The sequence below is a fragment of the Spodoptera frugiperda genome, chromosome 13 (genome assembly GCF_023101765.2).
Source record: "Spodoptera frugiperda isolate SF20-4 chromosome 13, AGI-APGP_CSIRO_Sfru_2.0, whole genome shotgun sequence".
Classification (NCBI taxonomy): domain Eukaryota; kingdom Metazoa; phylum Arthropoda; class Insecta; order Lepidoptera; family Noctuidae; genus Spodoptera; species Spodoptera frugiperda.
The window spans coordinates 10,300,921-10,321,683 of record NC_064224.1 but is presented as its reverse complement, the minus strand read 5'-3'; the positions used below and the strand labels follow the sequence as shown (position 1 = coordinate 10,321,683).

At 45.1% G+C, this 20,763-nt stretch overlaps 1 protein-coding gene across 4 annotated transcripts in view; it reads left to right on the top strand.

The window, feature by feature from the left end:
* The first annotated feature begins 701 nt into the window (after positions 1-701).
* The window catches only part of LOC118270737 (complexin), a 218,712-nt gene continuing 198,650 nt past the window's right edge, over positions 702-20,763 (top strand). For 2 of the 4 annotated variants that reach the window (XM_035586497.2, XM_050698119.1), the window contains exons 1-2: positions 702-866; positions 15,058-15,098. The gene's annotated coding sequence lies outside the window, so the exon portion shown is untranslated. Of the gene's footprint in view, positions 927-11,227; positions 11,380-15,057; positions 15,099-20,763 lie in introns of those variants that run through there. The other 2 variants (XM_050698118.1, XM_050698121.1) reach the window with 2 other exon arrangements.

The window sequence follows — 20,763 nt, the reverse complement described above, 5'->3', positions numbered from 1 at the left end:
AGATGATCCCTCCTCTAACTATATATTAATGACCTTTTAGTCGGTATGTTGATGGTAGAGTCAACTAAGTCTGCCTGCTATAACTACGCAGCTTGAATGAGTCGGCTCAATGATTTGATTATTATAATAATGCGCTACTCTCACTTGGTGCCCCTCTGTGTGCACTATTCTGTAATCTACAGTGCGTCTCATGGTAAGAATGCCGCTAAACATTATTCTCTTCCGCTTCAGCTAATTAAAGTTGACCTAAAATCTGTGACCTTCACAGTTACAACTAGGGACAGAGGCCCGCGTACTCTCGCCGTGCAACACATAGCATTACATCATTACAGTACAGCACAGTGTGCACAGTACGTTAGGTGCGAGCGGTGACGCGCTGCGCTGCATCAGCTGTTCTATTAGAGCATTTTCCTAACCGAGCGTGTCCTTGAGAACGCAAGTAAACAATCGAGTGAGCGCGCGGCCCGCGGCCCGTGCTCGTGTTATCGCACTTCCGAAGTGGCCGAGTGATAGGTGCGGGACCTGCGACATCGGACGAGTACATGCAGCCTGCGTCTCTACAATACTCCGCACAAAGTTAATGACAACATTTCCTTGCAGCATCAGAGTCCAGGCGATGTGTATCGTTGGCACTTCGCAATAATTTCGGTGCCACGAAAAATACGTCATAAAAAGTAACATTGGTTCGAAATGATTGGTGTAAAGGAAACGTAACGCGGCGGTGGCGGGGCTATCGATCGACGCGGCCAGTCGGCGCCGGGCCTTCGCGCGGGACGCACGTATCGCGGCCGCCACCACACACGAATAACCTCTGACTGTGCTCACTCGCTCCGACCGCGCGGCGGCACACACACCGACAGCTCTCGGTAAGTACCAGACTCTCCTCCACTGTACCTGCAGCAGACGCGAGCCGCCGGACCTCGAGCGTGAGTTCAAAACAAAATATTATCTGTACAGCGAGTGCACGTAATGTATAAATATACAAACAAACGCTCGTCTGTGTCGAATTGCCGCGTCCTGCAGCGGCAGCTACCAGCGGCAGCCACTGGCGCGGCTGCAGGCTGCAGGCGCTGCACGTGACCAGTGTGTAGCGTGTGTACTGTGTGTGGTGAGTCACGCTGGCGCTGACGCTCTGTTGTCCAACAGTAGGTGCTGGAGGTCGCGCGCGGCCGACGGTTCGCGCGCGTTTTCATGTTTAGCAGCTGATGACTAGTGGCACTGACTGACTACTGCGTGCTGTGGTCGTGTGGGCTACACTCGTGTGTACTTCGTCACACACACACACCACACATGTATAAGTAATAACTTTTATTGTAGTTGTGTGTTTACTATTTACCTCGGCACCTATTTACGCAAGTTATTATAAAACTGTGGGTATTGTGTTCTATAAATCATTATATATTTTACTGTTTCACTGAAGTACTACAGTTTACTTATTTAATCATGTTATAAACGGAAATTATTTATCAACCATCATCCGTAGCTCCTGCTGAACTACTCTGAGCAACGTTACGTACATATACGTCTCGTCAGTATACTGACATAATATGTGTAATCGTATATTCCTCCATCGAGCTGCAATGGTCAGCTCCACGGTAAGCTGGCGGTGGGCAGGAACTATTAACATAAACAAGTAGCTGGAGCGCCATTACGGCGGTTTTACGTTCATTTGGGCGCAAAGCAATCGTCCTAATCGGTGGCCATAACATATTTTGATCGGCGACCGAGTCCCTGCCTGCCCGAGGGTGCCGCGGGCCCTCCCCACTGCTGCGCGGGCAGTTACAGAGCAAACAGTTAGGCCAGGAGTACAACTGCAAGTTGTGATGCAATGATGTGCCGGAGTCAGCTGGTGAGCACAGCCAGCACGCACTAGTCCCGCACGCACAGAGACACTGCCGCGAGTTACTGTCGCCAGTCCCGAGGACTAGCACTTAAGGTTGAAGGCGCCGAGCTGACTGACTCACTGTCGTCATTATCATTATCATGCTATCGGCCACAAAACGTCCATTACCGAACAAAGGGCTCCCGAGGACTTCCACATCGGGTGGTTGGTAGTTACCTAATTTACTATAGGTACCTTACGTATTGACAAAAATTTGATTGCTTTACTTTAGACTATGAATTAAATCCAACAAATAAATATCTAGGTATTCGGTAATACGTAACACCTCGATGTGCAGTTATAGATCGAGCAGTACAAGTGTGGCGGTCGCCGGCCACACCGCACCGCTCCGCTCCGCACCGCTCCGCTCCGCGCGCGTCTAGGATTACACGCCATTACTCACTCAGCCGCTCAAATGAAAGGCTCTTCAAACTCTGCAATTACTAGGCGATATGAATTATAATAATTAAACCGCCAACTGTCTACCTAAAATGTGCCTTATGACCGAGTCCTGAGATACATTTTCGCATGTGACGTGCATGTTAATTAGAGCCGCTAGTTCGGGAGGGCTGCGAGGCTGACCCCAGCACCAGACGTTTGGGAAAACAATCGAATGAAGGGGAACGGCGTACAGTTCACAGTCTGCCGTAGTATTGTTGCAGACTGCGCTCAGCGCGCGGCTCCGCCTGGGTCGATCCCTAAATTGCATCGATTGAATTCTGCCTTCTGCGTAATGACAAGAGCTGTCACATAGGTTAGGGTAGTAGGTCCACACATAGGGCCTGCTGTAATATCGCGTCGCATGAGATAAATCACCTTATTTCAAATGTGAATATAAGTAGGTATTACGTCTCTTGTTCCACGGGGAATCGAATCCTCACCGCCGTGCAGTCACACCTCGTTAATATTCCGATGCATCATTCAGTGACGGCTGGGGTCGGACCGTGACTGACAACAATATATTATTGCTCTACTTTAGTTTTACCGAAATGTTGAAATGACTAAGAAAAATGGCCGACCTGGCAAAGGTTTCACTTTACGCAATAGTTCTGGTAACGAGGTCGACTGACTCACTCCGCACTCCATCACAGCAACACTGCTCTCACGCCTGCAATGATATCACTAACAGCAGCCATCGTCGGATAGTCACCAGCTATTCAGAGAAAATTTATTATCAGTTCATAATTTCTCCTCATGTTATACGAATTTTGCCGAGATTTTCCTAGTCACATTCAAAAACAATACTAAAATCAAATATACCGGTCCCATCAGTAGCTACTTGGAAGGATTGGCGCATTCTGCCAAATACTCTATACATATATTATATGTTGTATCGCTACCGACTCGGCTGCAGCTCGTCTGCGGGCACTGGCAAGTGTTCGGTGTCCATTGACGGATCTGTTGTTAAGAATTAAAGGATTAAAGAATTAACTCGTCAATGCAGTTAGTCTTCGCGGCGGAACCCCTTTGTGTCGCGACTCGCGAGGGGGAGCGCGGTGAATGCGCGGGGTGGGGTAGCGGAGTAGGGGGGGGGGGTGAGCTTTGTTCAGTTGACGAACAGTTGGTAATTGGATACATTGAGCTAACTCAGTCGCGGAAGGTAATTATTAGTTCTCTATCCCTGCCTGCTGCAGCAGACAGCAGACAGGCCCCGGCAGCGCGCTACTGGCAGCTCCTCTAGTTAGTGTAGTTCAATGGTTAGTTCTGTCGCATTATATAACTCAATATTTTTATATGTTGCTGTTTCATGGTTTCGCAGTACGATGCCAATGCTAGAACTATTACAGTGACGTCTGCACAGAAAAACTGCAATTTGATGATAAATAATCTAAATATTTGATAATTTGCCAAGTCTACATTTACAAATATCCGCATTTAGTATTTCTTTGAAGTACTGAAAATCCTTACAATGACAATAATACGTACTTTACCCAATACATAAATCGTACCCAGGACTCCCCAGAAGTCGCAGTGGCGGCTGCTCGCCGGACGACATAGTGAAGTCTTTGAAACATTGTAACAAATGTAATTATTTTCGTAAAATCTCGAGTTTCCACGTAAATTGCAGGGAGAGGCCGCGGGTCCTGTAACTCTCATTAATACAATAATATATTACAACACACGCCACGACTCGCTCTGCAAAGGTTTTCCTGCGCCCGCAGAGCTCATGGCCCGCAGTCATTGCGCTCACACACACACACACACACATGCACACATAGATACACACGAGAGACATATTCTGTTGTTTTTGCAAAATGTATGTACGTCACATATACATATCTACTTCGTGCAGAATTTCCGTCGGTTGTGTATGCTGTGTATCACTAGAGCTCTGCTCGTGGGCAGTAGCAGTAGGTCTTGCCCAATATACAGTTTGCGAGGGTGGAACTTGAATGTTTTACAGCTGGTGAGCAAATCCTACAAAACAGAGCCCTCATTGGTTGTAAGTTGTACCTACAAGTATCAGCTAGCTACTGTCGATACAGAGTTTAGTCGCATTCCTAGTTACATACTCGTACAGTCCATAATATTGTCTTCACGGTTGTATTCCCATCAGAGAAAGTGCAACTATAGTGCCAACCGGTCTATACATGCTGCAATTTCCTTCATCATCATTATCAACTGCTGGCCATAATGCGGCCTCCTCTACCAAAGAGGTGTTTGCCATAATCTCCGCGTTTGGCAAGTGGGTTAAAAGCATCAGGTTTATTAGTTAGGGTCAGGTCTCTGTCAGATACCTACATACCTAGGTACACAGTCACGTAGTCGCCGCTCACAACTCCTGCGAGAGTGGGCGTGCTGTATAATATATCTCCGGCCAACAATCTCCCCAATAAGGTGCGGGATTTCTCCGCGTCACTAATGTTTCCATAAAGCCAGCCCGCACAGAGACACGGCGGGTGTTAGCCGATCGATTTCGGAAGTCGCATCTTATCATGATGCGGGGAAGTCAGTATGAGCTCCCCATCTCCGGCGGGTACTCAGTATAATGCTGTGCCATCAATTTATGACTTGATGTGTGCACTTGCATACGTACTACTATTAGTTTAATCTCTAAGATTAGGGGATCGTTTATTTTGTTTCAGTTTTTCAGATGGATATTTGAAACATTATTTGCATATAACTCACCAGATTTAGGTTTAGACTTCTTTCATCCATCGTAAGCTAATTAGGGTTTCAACAAATGTAACGAGTAAATAGATTGTATCATGCACAACTAAATAGGTACTCAGCTAGCGTGGCGGGGAGTTACGTTTCCAGAAACGAGTGAAGTAACAAGACATGGCACGGCCCGCGATAGGTACGTCACAAAAGTTTATTTATGTGAGCGCCATGAAACCTATAAAGAGTGTGTGCGGGGAGCGAACTGAGCCGCGCTGCCGCGGCCAACACAAAAAACCTTTTAGCTGATACATAAGCACACCCAAGTCTGCGTTAAAGTACATTGGCTCGGCAGGTTTTTGCGCGCGAGCTGTCGGTCCACGCGAATAAAGTTGCGATTGTTTTTGATGGCGGATCCTGGCGGCGTCCATCTTGTGGAGCTGAATTACTCCACGCGCCATGGGAGAGTCGAGCTCTTTGTGCGGGACGGTAATGTGGCGGAATTAGGGTCGGACACAATGTGCCAATCACGCACATACATCTAGATGTACTGAGCTAATGGCTCACTGTTAGACCTTATACTTTAGTTTCTACTGAGATCCTAGTGGTCGGCATCGAGGAGGCGGCTCGGTACTTGAAACTACTAAGCTAAACAAATATTCCAGAGGAGGCACTGCCAGGCTACGTGTGTTCACAGCCTCTCTGTATTTGATCACCATTGAAATTGGTAATTCCGTACCTACCACGGTCTGGCTGTGCCCGTGCGCAGCTGATACACCTAAACCTATATAATCTGACTCTATCATGTGTTACATAGGTTTCCAAGTTTTATGTTGCAATACCGCAACTTAGTTCGCGGGGTATCTTCTACCGCATATTTTGATCCAGTTTCTGCCTGTCGGCCTGTCTGTTCCATTGCGGCTTGGAACTGAATCAATTCAATAAGTTTGACAAAGACGTAGTACTCGGCGCGCAATGTATCGCGGACTATTTCACATTTCATATTAGTGTCTGACTTGATTTCTATTTCATTTCAAAGACAGAATGTCTGCAGTCTGTAGCAGCGGTACTTCATGTCCGTAGTAAACAGTTACTGTAATGATGCGAGCGGTGGTTGTTGTAGCTATATGGTAGCTGGTTATTGTACTCTGAAGAAAATGATTATTTATATAGAAACCATCAAACCGATGTCTCGTATTAAATGTGAGTAATATCTATTCTATGTACACCTTCTAGTTGTAGGTACAGCAATGTGAGGCTTTCAAGTAACAATTTGAATTAAATCAACGTTGGTGTTGGTCGGTCCGGGAGTTCGTTCAGTTCTGCGCCCGAACTTTGAACATTTTTATTCCTGAATGAACATAACGACCAAATTCTGCTATTAATCGAAGAAATCGTTTATGACCAGGAAAAATAAAGCCAATACATTTCTCCTACTTCCTTGACAAAAAATGTCCAGCTAGCTAGAGCTGCCGGGCCGGTGTGGGCACACACGGCCGGGGGTCACGTTAGGCTGGCCGGTGTGCCGGGCTCGATTGAGTTTGTCAAGCGACCTTATTGCTCGAGCCTCGATTATTTATAGTGGAGGCACATTATTAGAGGCTTCCCTCGCTCCGACTGTACCAAATAAATCTATGAGTTTTATTGCTTTAATGCATACACAAGTAGGAAGAGGATTACCTCTAATGGCCCGAACTATATTTGTACAGTCGCAGTCACTGTGTTTATACAACAGTCCTACTACCGCCGCCCGTGACCTTGACCTGCAGTACTGGCAGGCGCTATCTGGACAGATAAAGGCGAGTGTACTCGCACTATCTGATAACTACTTTCTCACTATAAACTGTAATCTAGTGCAACGGATATATAGGAACAATACACGCGTACGCTACGGGGAGTCCTATTCTTGGTATAATAATATTATTCTTGCGAATAGATTTTAGAGGGCGACTGGGCCCGCAAGTAACTGGGACGGCGGGGCGAGTTGCCGGACCGTTCCTTTAATTCTATTGAAGATACCAAAACGTTGTCAATGTATAAATCACGCGTAAATCATATTTTTGAATCCGAGTATATTTCTTTAAAGTTGCTTTGAACGATTTTCAATAGAATTGAAGGAACGGTCGCAGTCGCCGGATTCCTCAGATTTGAATTCGCTAACAAATAACTGAATCAATAAGAAGCAAACGTTTTCGAATGTCCTATATGTTGGTATTTCCATTCGCGTGGCGCGCACAAAGTACCAGGGACACATAAGTCGCGCGGCAGTATGCGGCGCACGTCCTGCTCGCGTGCAGATTGCTCCGGGTCACATCAGCAGCGACCTCCTAATTCGCTGCCCGGATCTAACGAAATCGACCAAATCTGAAAACACCCTGTTAGCCTGTTACCTTATACACGGAATATATTTACATCACATACAAAATACGTGACTTCTTACTAAAAGGGAATAGATTAGAAAGTCAACGCATTTATTTCAATATCAAAGAAGTCGGTTAAAATGAGTTTTAGAAAAAAAATACGATATTCTAGTTCATCAAACTTAATGTTGAAAAACATCGCTCAGTAGTTTAAGGAACAATTATACATTTGTCGAGCCGCGGTGCGGGACAGAGCTACTGTACTTGTTGTACCATTGTAGTTGCAGCGGTCGCTCTCCATGTGTCGATGGCTGAGTGGTCGCCGATTACACAGCCAACACCTAGTTGTGTCCAACCAAATGTATTTATTACGTCATTAATCAAGCCACACGCTACGCCATTTCCAAAGCCTACATCTTTCTAAACAAACATCGAAACTTATTGACAACACATTTACATGTGCGTATGTATTGTGTTGAAGTTAAAAGTACATTACATTGACGAAGCAGTTCCCAGCGTCTCAGGTTGAGCTCCCGATATGTTGAATACGTAATTGTGTAAATTGTGTGCCGCTGACAATACCGAGGCTCGTTAGTGTTACACTGCGGGCCGGCGCGGGGCACGCGGCACGCGGATACATTTTGTGATTAAAGCTTTCCTCAGAGGACGAATACAATTTTAATGTCATCCACATCGACGACTCCTGAGATGACTGCACGGTTGGTGCGGTGGCCGGGCAACCGGTTGCCGCGCAACATGTAGCGGGTTCGATTCCCGCACGGAGCAACTCTTTGTGTGATCCACAAATTGTTGTTTCGGGTCTGGGTGTCATGTGTATGTGAACTTGTATGTTTGTAAACGCACCCACGACACAGGAGAAAATCCTCTAGTGGGGCAACTTTTTTTTTTCCTCAAAAAAGAAAAAAAGACTCCTAGAAATTAAAATTAATTTCATTTATTTACCACTGCGTACGTTTCAATCTGACTGGCGGGGGACAGTATGGCATTAGCTGAAAAACGCGATGAAAAATGGTCGCGAGCTAAGTAGGTGAGTTATGAGAGCGGGCACATGACGTGACGTGACGTGCCACCGCCAGCCACCGCCGCGACACCCGCCATTGTGGCGGCTGTGTGCAAGTTTTTGTGAGGCCGGTGAGATTACTGCGGAGCGGGCAGACGTTAGAGATGTCCACGGGCTACTATAAGGAAGTATTGAAGGTAGATAGACCAAACCTACTGCGGTAGTAGTACGGCCCACTTCGCGCGTGACGGAGGCCATAGCCTGGTTAGTTCTGGTCCGTCTCCGGTCGACGTCCACCCAAGTTGCATAGAACAGCTGCTAGGTATCGCTGTACACTTTCATGAATCTACAAAAATGTTCACAATTTTCACCGCAACCCACGCTGGCAGCAAGGAGAGTAATGAGGTTGGTTGCCAAAGGAGATGAGTTTAGTTGTTATTGGCGCCGCCATTGTGTTCGATCCGACTCGCTGCAAATATTGTGAACATTAATTCGGCTCGCAGCACGGAAACTGGAGCAAGTCCAGATGATCTCGGATAAACTCCAGATTGAACCCGCTACCCGTCGCACAGTCGCACTGCAGCCTATTGTTGTACTTTACTCGCGTTTACGTCCCAATAATTTTCAAACAAGTTATAGCTGTTAGACTTTAATAAATCTGTTAATATAAAAGGTTTGGGTCAATGCTACAACAAGAACAGCGGGCGGCGCCGGGGTGTGAAGGTAGTATCACTAACACTAGAACTTCATGATGCGTGGTAACTGGTGGCGGCTCCATGTCGTTGTACAGAGAGTAGACACTCAGCACTCGGCCGGGGTTCTGTTGCCTCGCGTCGTATGAATGTGATGATACAACATTTAGTGACGATTAGCAACACTACCGTACAGACCAGCATCCGAGGCGCCAGACATCAAGACGCACCGTCTAGTTGTAATTGTTGCCCAGTTGGCGCATGTCCAATGTTCCATACTGTGGAATAAAGTGAAAGAACTTGCCGTTATTCAGCATGTAACCACACACCCATACACTAATAGTACAAGTTTAGAAGCTAGCCATAGATTGGTGTAAGTCCTGTACCTACACGAGTCAAACACACATGTAGTGGAATGTAGTCCTCCTGCAACTCCCATTAAATAAGTAACAAAGTAAAGGACTGTAGTTGGGTGTATATGCTGTATATGTGACGGTAGCTATGCTGACGCGGCGGTATGTCTGCTGGCTCAGTAGGCGCGGGGCAAGGTTTCGTGGGAAGCCGTACGAGGTGCTCGTTCACTGAGCGGACTCGACCGACACACGCTGCATTGTATCAATCAATTGTGTATAGAAACGTACTTAATTACTTTATTATTGTGTAATATCAAATGTGATACCAAGATCGCTTGGCATCAAGTTACATGTAAGAATACATCATCACCTTTCTTCCACCGAAGAACATCAATAGTAGCACGCTTGATAGTACCTGAACATAAACAATGACTGCCCACCCGAAGGTACTCGTCCCCACACAACGTCCAGCGCACACTGATCTTATGATTAATACACAACATCGTTTCCTATCAATTAGTATTGGAGGCTCGTGTGCGCGGAACTTAGCTACGTGCCCGCATTACCAGCTAACAGTGGAGGATATATTTGTTCTATTGTATTGGCATTAATATCTCGAGTCGGTAAACATAATACGGAAAGGTTCAGAAAGGTTCATACAATGTATTCTACGTGCAATGTGAGGGTACAGGCAGTACCTGGTGGCTGGTAGCGCGGGATGTGCTAATCAGATCTCCGCAGTAATCTCCTCGCGTTACGTGTAACATAAGTATAACTCGTCCACGTTATCCCGGGACGGTGGTAGCAGAGTAATTAGTTATTGATTTCTTGTCTGATCTACACCTTGATATATGAGAGGAATGATATGACAGAAAACACAAGCTTGTGATTTTCTGGCAGGGGGGAGTAACATTGTGCACCCTGTTTGTAAGAAGGCATGAAGTATAGTTTACTCTTAAACAGTCCCGTGCGTCCTCGGTGTACAATGTGCGACCAGTAGCCGTGGCCCCCGTGTGTGGATGTTCACCGAGTAGCTCGGGAGGCCAATGAGTCTCCGCATGTGTCCGTGCAGCTGGCCACTGCCGTGCAGCTACTGAGTGAAGCTACCAGCGCCCGCCGCCCCCGGGACAGCCGCCGACACCCGCTTACTCATCGTAATCGCAACCGTACGGTGTGGCGTGTGGCGTGTGGCGATGTGTTCCCAGTGCCAGTAATGGGGCTGAGACATTACTACGTACTATACTTATAGTATACATATACACCAACCACGATCTTTTAACATCATCAAATCATGTTTTCACTAAGAGTTAGGCTTCCCCTAAGCCTTCCTTAAAATTTTAATGAAGAAACCCATGAAGTGATGGTATCCATATATATAGCCGCTAAAATGTCACACTGCTCTATCTTAAAACAATCACATAACATCGGTACTTACCTGAGCATTCCTTGATTGTTTATTTATTCTATTTCCGTACATTGCAATAAAGTGGATGATGGCAGAGATTACCGCGGTCATTGTAACACCAACAATATAAATATGTCGCAGTTTGTATGTACACACTACACAAGTATGTGTCACTGTGTCGTGTTATCAGAGGCTATCTCTAGATAAACTGCAGGTAATCTGGTGTCGAGTGATAGCGTACTGTGTGTGTGTGTGCATGTGTGTGCGTATTGATCTCTTGTATTATTGTCGTATTAATTATGTTAATTGGAGTGCTGTGATGTTATCGCTGATATATCTGCGACTTCAAAATACCGAGCCCCGACAATCTGTGCATAGATATAATTGGACACTCTTGTGTTGGCCGCAGCGCATACGTCGGTAGAGCCGCCGAGTAGTGTTTACATTTACAAAAGTTATAACAAGTGACATTTCTCTGTGCATAGTGCAGTGTTGTGACACAAATGTGCATCATATAATATTAGCCACAACACCAGCGGTGTTTCATTGTATACAGTTGTATTGGTAAGTCGCTTGTGAAAGGTTGAGTTTTGATAAGGTTTTATAAGAAAACAACACAATTTGAAAATATTCGTGTGTTTACATAGAAATCCGTAAACGACAATATCTTGTAGAATGTCGGTAACATATAGGCGAGGGAGGGGGGGGGGATGTACATCGAGTTAATATAAATTGCTTCTTTGACAACGTGTTCACACGTTTTTGGCAAATTTTCTGCTTTTGTGTGGAAAATATGATTTTTACGTTGTTTCTTACGCGGCTAGTCGCGGCTTTGTTGTCGAGTGAGTCATATAGAACACAATAACGATGCTGTTACAATATCTCCGCGACATCTTGTTCGCTTGTAACAATTGTGTAGCGGCCGTGTATCGAACCTTGCGCGGCATTCAACGTGTGAAGTATATTGGCCAGTACACGGGCTTGTCAAATGTAGGTCGGCAGCTACCCTCTCTAGACACAGAGGCTACATCCACAGTGCCCATCCACAAGCTGCTTGTTTTTACACTGGTGTCAGTAGTGTTGTCGACTAAACAACTCATCGCCAAGTGTGTTTAAGTGGGCACATAACATGTTTCATTTCGACCTCCTGACTAAAGTCATGTTACTTGTTCCGATTACCTCGTCCGCTACTGTCGCCTCCGCCTCCTTCTATGCCATATTCCCGCTCCTCCCATCAATATGAATGCAGCTTTACCTATACACACTAATTATTGTCAGATGAATACACGCCGTAATACATACATATGATTATTAAATTAAATTCATATTCATTTGCCAGTAAATATCACGGGAGAGTTTGAATTATCCAATTAATCATTACGTTATTGGAGCGGATAAATTGAATGTGAAGTATATCGTTGTCATCTCTTGCTAGTTCGGGACAAACATCCATTTTTGTTTAATATGATATACTGACATACGGACGGTCAGCATCATTATTGGTTGCCATCCACTCGGCGGGTGTCGAGTCCTCCACGCAGTCAGCGCGGACATGTCATGATTGTGTTCTCGTTAAAATCATTTCGCTCGTGCAGTAAAACAATCGACAAAATATTGCGTCGTAAAGTTGTCACCGGTTGTTGTCCGGGTCGCGCACGGCCGCGCGGATCATTCACTGCGCCCGGGTAATTAGCACACGAGTGCCGGCGAGCCGGACGAGAGCCGGACGAGAGCCGGACGAGTGCCGGACGAGTGCCGGACGATTGTCGTACGATTGGTGTCCGAGTGGCCCGACAATTAATCGGCGCTGGATGTCAACAGCGCGCGAGACGAATGCCAGTTCCTATACATGCGCGCTATATATTATTGTTTGTCCACGCCACGTGCTATTGTGAAACCTTCGTCGCGGCATCGAAATAAGTATATCATAGAGTGCTTTGTGTCATTTAGCCCCGATACATACTTCCACCGTACATTCATAGATCTCATATAGTGTTTTTATTTGGTTATTCCATATACAGATATAGAAAGGTATACATATATAGAGTCACTGTGACCCCTCTCGTAGGTACCGGCCCTCCGACTGTAGGGGACGCAGCACTCCGCCTGCAGTGCGCGCCCTGCCAGACATGCGGACGCCAATACTGCGTAGTTTGTACATTCGTAAGAAACTGCAGCTCGGAATGTTTGTATGTATTGTTAAACAGTTTGATGCGACGAGTACACTGACTCGTGCAGGACCCATATGTACAACCATTGACAATAGTTTTGTGTTGTAAGTCTTCAATGTCCACGAGGACTCAACACACACTGACTGCTAGTGTTGGAGTAGTAACCGCACGCTCGTTCTCACTGCATCGTTACTTTTGAGAGCCAAAACTGAAGGCTTACGGGTCGCACTGTCTCCAGTCACACTGTGCTTGTTTCCACTGAGTCTGGTGTTCCTTGCTACCTGGCCAGCGAGTCTTGGTACCCGCCATACTTCTAGCCGCGACAGACGTCCTGTGTATACATCCGTGATTAAATTTTAATTAATAGCAGCCCTTCGTTAGGGGTTGATGTGTATTGACAGCGTCCCCCCCCCCGCCCCCGGGCACCGCACACCCCCCACACCGCTACCCCCGTCAACTTGACGGAAGGGTAGTTATCGAGCGGGAAGGGTTGTTTTAAAATTATCGCGGCGATGTTGCCAATTTAATAATGTACGCGTTTTTGGGTCTGGTAATCCCGCGGCGGGTTGCGAGCGATTATTTGCTGCGTGAGTGGAGTGCGGGTACTTATAACTCGACTTGTTTGTTGTGTTACACAATGGTTTATTACTTTGTTCGGAATTACATATCTCACACGTTCGCAACACGATCTGTTCGACCATCCTCTGACTGACTGACTGAGTGGAACAGGCACTGATCACTGTCACCCCCTCCCTCCCCCCTCTTGCACACAAGTTGTCTGACTTTGACGTCGGAACGTCGAGTTGATACTTTTGACATTACGACTCAGTTAGTAATTAGCTTATTGTAAAGTTAAATAAGCCTCGAGTATTCATTAAAGTCAGCAAAAACTTGAAAGTTACGCAAGTTGGAAGTTTGCGTGGAGTTAGACAGCAAGTTGCCGACTAAGCACTGAACAAATAAGAAACGTTTCCATTCCTCGGACGGGGGAACAGCAGACAGCCAGCTTTAGGGGGATCTTATGAGGAGTTACTGAAACACGTCATGTATGTAGGGAGTTAGTGTAGGTCTAGACTTTTTATGGGGATATCGAGTGGCAGTGGTAGCGAGGATGTAGTGGCCCGCATCATACACTAAGTGTATGTGTACATACATTGTACATAATAATATACATAACTATGTAGTATGTATGTACAGTGGACGCGAGAACAGTGATTTATTGTGTAACAGTAACCGAAGCGCAGCTTGGATATGTTTGCCTCGTTGTTTTCAGTTACATTGCAAATGTTTCGCGGGAAATGTTCATTCATTCCATTTGGTGCATTGGATTACATTTTTCATATGAATTCTTTTAACTGATTTTCATATGATGTTTATTGTTTCAACATCATTTCTCTGTGGCAACGATTTAATAACCGGTTCTGAGTAAATTGTAATTATTCGTATGTGAACGTACCTACATTATATACTTGAATGATTTACGGAATTACGTGTGCTGCAAGTTTAATGCATGGGGGACTACTGAAGCAGTACTTATACATAGCTTGTGTTTAATTAGTATGCCTCGAGTGCCAGTTGTCAGTCGTCGGATGACATGTTCAGACAGTGGTGTGGCGAGGCAACACGAAACAAACAACAAATGAAATTAATTAGCGTCTCAGCGAGCGCGCGGCCGCACCTGTCTGCGCTTATATTAATGTAATACCATTCCGCCGAGCGACGTCATAATGAGTTTTGTGATGAACCTCATCTGTTCCACACTCCTCGCACTTCATGCGCGCCTGGTACTCCATGCCACTCTGTACACTGGTCGCGACGTCCGTGTCACACGTAATAGCTGACTATCACGGCTGTATGATATAAGAGGAGACTTGGCCCAGTGTGTGTGAGTTCTGGCTCTCAATCATGTTTGGTTAGTGTTTGTTTATGAAATGCGTAGTGTATGGCCCACGATATGTTCATATTGTGTTCCCTTGCACTTACGTGTGATACTGTGATGGTACACACGTTTCGTCTGTGCATTTAGTCAAGAGACGCAGGTTGCCCTAATGTATGTGTTTGTTTGTTACAGTTGACCCGGCAGGCGGCGGCCATCACTGTACATTTACTAAGGTGGGTAACTCACGTTTTGCTGTACCGACAATATCACAGGGCGGTGGTTACTGGAACGGAACGCGATCGCTCCGTCCCTACTACCTTAGTATAAGGTTACTCTACTGACATGGAACCTAATCTGTTGATCTACTTAAGTCGAAACAAATCTAATTATCTGCGACCACGTAATTAATCTACTTAACACCGTAAAATAATCTCTTAAACACGAGATAACGACTTCATAAAGCTCACTGGACGAGGCAGCTTCACTTCATTTCATATTAATTACACTTCAATATAAAGAATACAACCAGACATAGAGCCGACACCTTGGCACAGCAGCGAGTGAACAAACACGGCGCTGGTACGAATGCGGACCGTTTTTGCAAGCGCTGGATGTTTGTCACTACAGCAAAAAGTGTTCATTGTGATAGGATGAGTCGACGCATTTTTAGGCAAATACCAGTGTAATTACTGAACACTCATTGCGTGCACTGATCGGGAGTAGTACCTGGTTACGCCGGCACCACAGTGAAGTGTTTCACACTTTGGTTTTCCAAATATCACATGTGGGAATAGATATCGCGCTGAACTTATGATTGATCTACCGTAGTCTTGTATCTTAACATTTTTCTAGTTTATTTGATGTAGAAATAAATGATTCGAATGTTTCTGCGACCAGCCTTGCAAGGAGTGCTCGTCATTTACTTATGTATCATTTAGTCGGGCCGCGACACAGCGCGGGAGACATCGCTTATATAAATCATTTGTGCTATCTCACAACAAATACTTTCTACTGGGAAGCATTACAGCTCTAGTACTCGTATAAATAACGTTTATTTTCCTAAATTCCTGTGTAATCGCTGTTTAGGTTATAACTGAAGATCAAGTTATTGTACTAAAGCCTCAATAATTTGTAAACATTATCTTTGTCTAGCAGCTCCTGGTGTTGGAACATTCCGCCGCCATCACTGCGGACTCCACACTTAAGATTAAAACTTTCCCCGTAAATTACGGCAACGATAAATTTCCGAAATCCCTGATCTTATCAAAAATTTCCTTCGAGGGATGTGGCGACCAATCCGCGCTGACCCGAGCGTGCGTACCTTCCTCATAATTTAGGATTACATGACCCTAATGGGTTTACAGCGGCTCTTTTTTAACTGGCCGACTAAGGAATTATATTACGAGGGGATTATTAGGGCGATGGGTGATGTCTTCAATCACTGATGTACGTAATTACCCGTATATTAGTCTGGGATCTAAATCGGTTTTGGGATCAGGACAATGAATATTTATGGATGAAAATTTTGGAGAATTCTTGAAGAAAGATCATCGTTTGGTATTCTTAAGAAAGCGGGCGCGACATCCAAGAAGTACCAGGACCGCAGACGTGGCGCGGAGCCAACACGAGCCTTCGACTCCCTGGCACGTCGCCAACTACATCGATCGCTTATTGAGCAGGTCAACGTTCGCCCTTCACGAGCAGCCAGCGATGGAAACATCGCTTACTCACTGTATCTCTTAATTTAGGCTCCAGAAGTCTAGACGGACGCTATGAAGAGATGTTTTTCTAAGCGCGGCCTTGATACGATCGCGATGGATCGCTCGGGACAAGTTTAAGTGTTGGCGATTAGTTTTATTACCTACTTGAAATTCACAAAGATAACCGCGACATTTGCCGAAAGGAAAATTATTTATTTACTAACGAATTACATTCCCGAAGTTAAAAGTAACTGAGCAAACTAAAACATTAAACGGATTTCCCAAGCCTAATTTAAGTCACGCATCAGTCAGAGAATTCTTTAATTCGCTAATTTATTGAATGTTAGTGTACCGCGGCAGTAGTATGTGTAGGTGGTGCGGCAGTAGTTGCATCACTCCTGCGCTGCTACGGTGTTGCCACGGCTGATGTTCCTGTTTTTATATCTGCCAGCTCCCGGCGCGAGCAGCAACATGTCGCTTTATAGTATTTGTACCTTCGTTTTACTGTTCCGTGTGTTTTACATCTCGCTTCAGCTCTCGTTTGAGCGATACGAGCGCATTACGCAGTTATAAAGTAACGGGTACCGACATTACACATCACAATAAAAGCTACGCGTGTCTTATTGAACTCAATATTAATACGATTCCCATGCGAGGCACAGTGCGGTACATTTCATCGACATTTTCCTCATCACATTAATTATAATCTCATGTTTCATGTCTGCTTTCATCTCGTTACTAGGAACACAAACAAATAAATCCTCAAAGCTTTTATGAAATTCTGAATTTTCTTTTTTTTGAAATCTTATGTCGTGTGTATGCGCCGACACTCACACATACAAACATAGTGTTGAGCCAGTTTGTGTGTGGTCTCAGTTTATTCCATAACGATTATGTGTTGTGTACGAATGATAATGACAATAATTAATAAAAAGCAGTCTGTCATGATCATGGTACACGGAGCCCGCTGCTGACACCAACTCCTGCGTTTTAGAAACATGTAAAGTTTATGCTTTAACTTTAGAGGTGCTAGTAGTGTAAATTGGTTTCTGACATTGCCCTGTGTTTACGAGTAGCGTCGTGTCGCTGTGTCGCTCGCGTCGTGGCGTCGTGGCGTCTGTGTGTCGTATTGATGTTCGCGACATGTCTTTATTGGTTGCTTTGTACTTTTATTTCACTTGCGAACGATTCTGAATATTGTTCTTGATGTCTCGTTGTTGTTTCAAGCCATTACTCGCGTCTTATACAAACACGGCGGTTGCCAGGTTCGATATGTGAATATATTATTTTTTTACAAAAGGGAAAATCATACAGACTTTATTCAGTTCTCCGCGATATGATACGTAATAATACCAAACAGGTTTTTGCGTTATGTACATGTACATACTTAGTATAATATGTATACCGTCGTAGGCATTATACAACGAATAGTAATTCCACCCATAAAGTAGAACAAGTGGACTGTCACCAGCAGACTACTCGAAGAAAGCAGTAACAGTGGAGTATGTTAATGAAATAGTCGAGTCTATATAACTATCTACATCTATCTAACTATGTAGGTATATACATATTTGTGTACAATAATTCCATTAATTTGTTGGAGGAGGCTAGAGCTCGCCGCGGCAACAATAGTTGGCGAACATCGGCGATTGATTGGCTCACACAGCGGCCAATCCGCGGCCCTTTGTTGTACACTCGCAGGAATGTTCGCAGACTCTGGTTCAGACTAATCATGGAACCCGACAGCTGAACAATAACTCATTGTGCGAGGTTCACTCAAGTAGTTATAAATAATCGGCGTCTGCAGTAATCTTATAGTACGTACAAATGGTCTCTAGTATACATACTGTCCTTCATGACACGGGGTACCATGAGTGGTGCATGTGTTTATTGTTGCTACAGTCGACCAAAGTTACAACTAGAACAATATTCGTCAACTAATAGTTGTAATACATTATAATAGCCACACACAGACGGACAGAGCGCAGCAAGTACACCAGGCGCGCGGTCGACCGCAGCACGTGATCATTACGTATACATTGCCGGCTGTGTATGAAATGAATTTAATTCAATCGTGTGTTTGGCAGGTAATGGAATATTCTGTGTGTTTATCGTTCGCATTAGGTCGTTACGTGGAATTATTCAATTTAATACATTGTGATTTGTTTGAGCGGTGGTGAGACGCGTGTTTGTGGAGGCTTCGCTAGTGCACACAGTGGCGCCCCCTCTATCTGTGTACCATTCGATGGTATAATGGAGATTATTACATTACGTAAATACGACGCGGTGTGTACCGCTCACCTCGTGATGTAACTAATATGAGGTAAATAACTCGCGGCTTTGGCGGCATTCTCCAGAATGTATGAGTGTGATGTCCCGGAGGCTCGGCGGCACATTTCCCTCAGCTTCCCTCCGATAGTGCGGCGACAGATAAGCCTCAATTTCCCATCGTCGGCTGACAATGGCTAAGTTATTGGGGAAACATTTTTCGTGTCGCTCCGTCGCCGATAGATATCGGCTCATTTATCCGCGGACCGGTTACCAGGCGGGACATACTTCCACGGGTGGAGCACAATGGGAGCGATGATACTCTCCGTAATGTCAATGTGTAAGGACTGGAGCCAGTCATCAGCCAGTTGTTTGTCTGACTTACTCTGTCTTTTATTTTTAAATAATACGTGGGAACGTCAACATTTTCGTGGGCGTGTTTACTCGTACCTTAGTCAGGAGCAACGTTTGATAGACGAAGCATTATTTTGTTATTGTTTATTTTAATAGTTACTATTGCTTGGATTCCGCAATGTAGGTAGTTAGTGTCCAGCTGATTAGATCTCTAACACGGAGCCTAAAGGCCTTCGTTCCTTGTCTCGTCTGATATCACCACGGGTCTGGTGTGGCTGGTCGATACCCGGCCGCAGATAGCACGTCAGTGTCGCGCACTAATCCTTCATGATTTACCAGCGGCCACCCTCACGCGAGCCACGCTCCAGTGACGTCATCAATCCTACCGCCTGAGGGCAGAGGGGGCTGTGCGGGGTACGGGACAGGGGTAGTGAAGGGGTGAGCTAGCCTTGGATGATGATGCTAAATCATATTTTTGTAAACTTTGCGTTGGTAGTATGAAATGCACTGACATTATATAGATATCAGGGCACTACTGGTGCATGGTGTTTGAAAGATAATACATTGACGACGACCATTCTAGTCGCGCCCCTCATCAGTTGTAGCTTGTCCATCATTACTACATACATACATGTTGTATTGTGTATACACTTGTATGTATCTGCGTGTTAGATAAATTGATTGAAACCAACTTTTGATATTAGTTGTATTCAATGGATCTGTACAGTACTTAGTCTTCCGCTAAGGTCCCGGTATCTTCGGCCAGGGGCTAGTTTCGTCTGATCCAATATTTCCCTCTTAAGAATGACGCAGACTGCGGTAGACTACAGCAGGGTATGGCAGGCTTTGTCTACCGGGCGAAAGGGAAATAGTCTTGCTTTACGTGTCCGCATATTAAGGCTGGCACGTGTTTGGCACATGTTGTGATGAAGCGCCCTCTGCCGGCGGATGCGCGGACTATCAAATAGTTTATGTCGGCACGTGCTCTCTGCTTGCACAGCAAATATACGGCGAGTGAATCTAGCCCGGAGTAGCATATACTGGCACTGTGTATTAGGATCAATTGTATTTTAAAATATAACATTGTAGGTTTCCGTGGTAAACTAATTCTAGACGTCATATAAAACAATATCAAAATGCTCTAAAAACCTCTTGAAAACCTATTTTATACAATGTGTGTATTGAGTTAAAGTTCCAAGTAGAAAATGATTTTCTATTCGTTGAATATAATACGTACTCCGGCGTCAGAGCTCGCGCCGCGCGCCGGGGACTAGAGAGTCAAAGCTTTTAGACGTTGTCAATCTTCATTAGAGTGGGCTGCAACTCGCGACCGCCGCGCCATCTGTGGGTGGCGACAGGGACACGTCGCGACAATTACTTCAATTAATAATAATACGTGATATGTTCAGCTGCAGCCTGCAGGACGTAGTTTGCAATACAAGTACAAGTATATTCTATGTACTGACGTTGTTTAAAACACCGAGCATCTTCGAACTCCATTGTAGTAGCTAAATTATAGTGTACATTACCACAAAATATCAAGTACCTACTGTAAGTACATCGTACAAAGTAAATA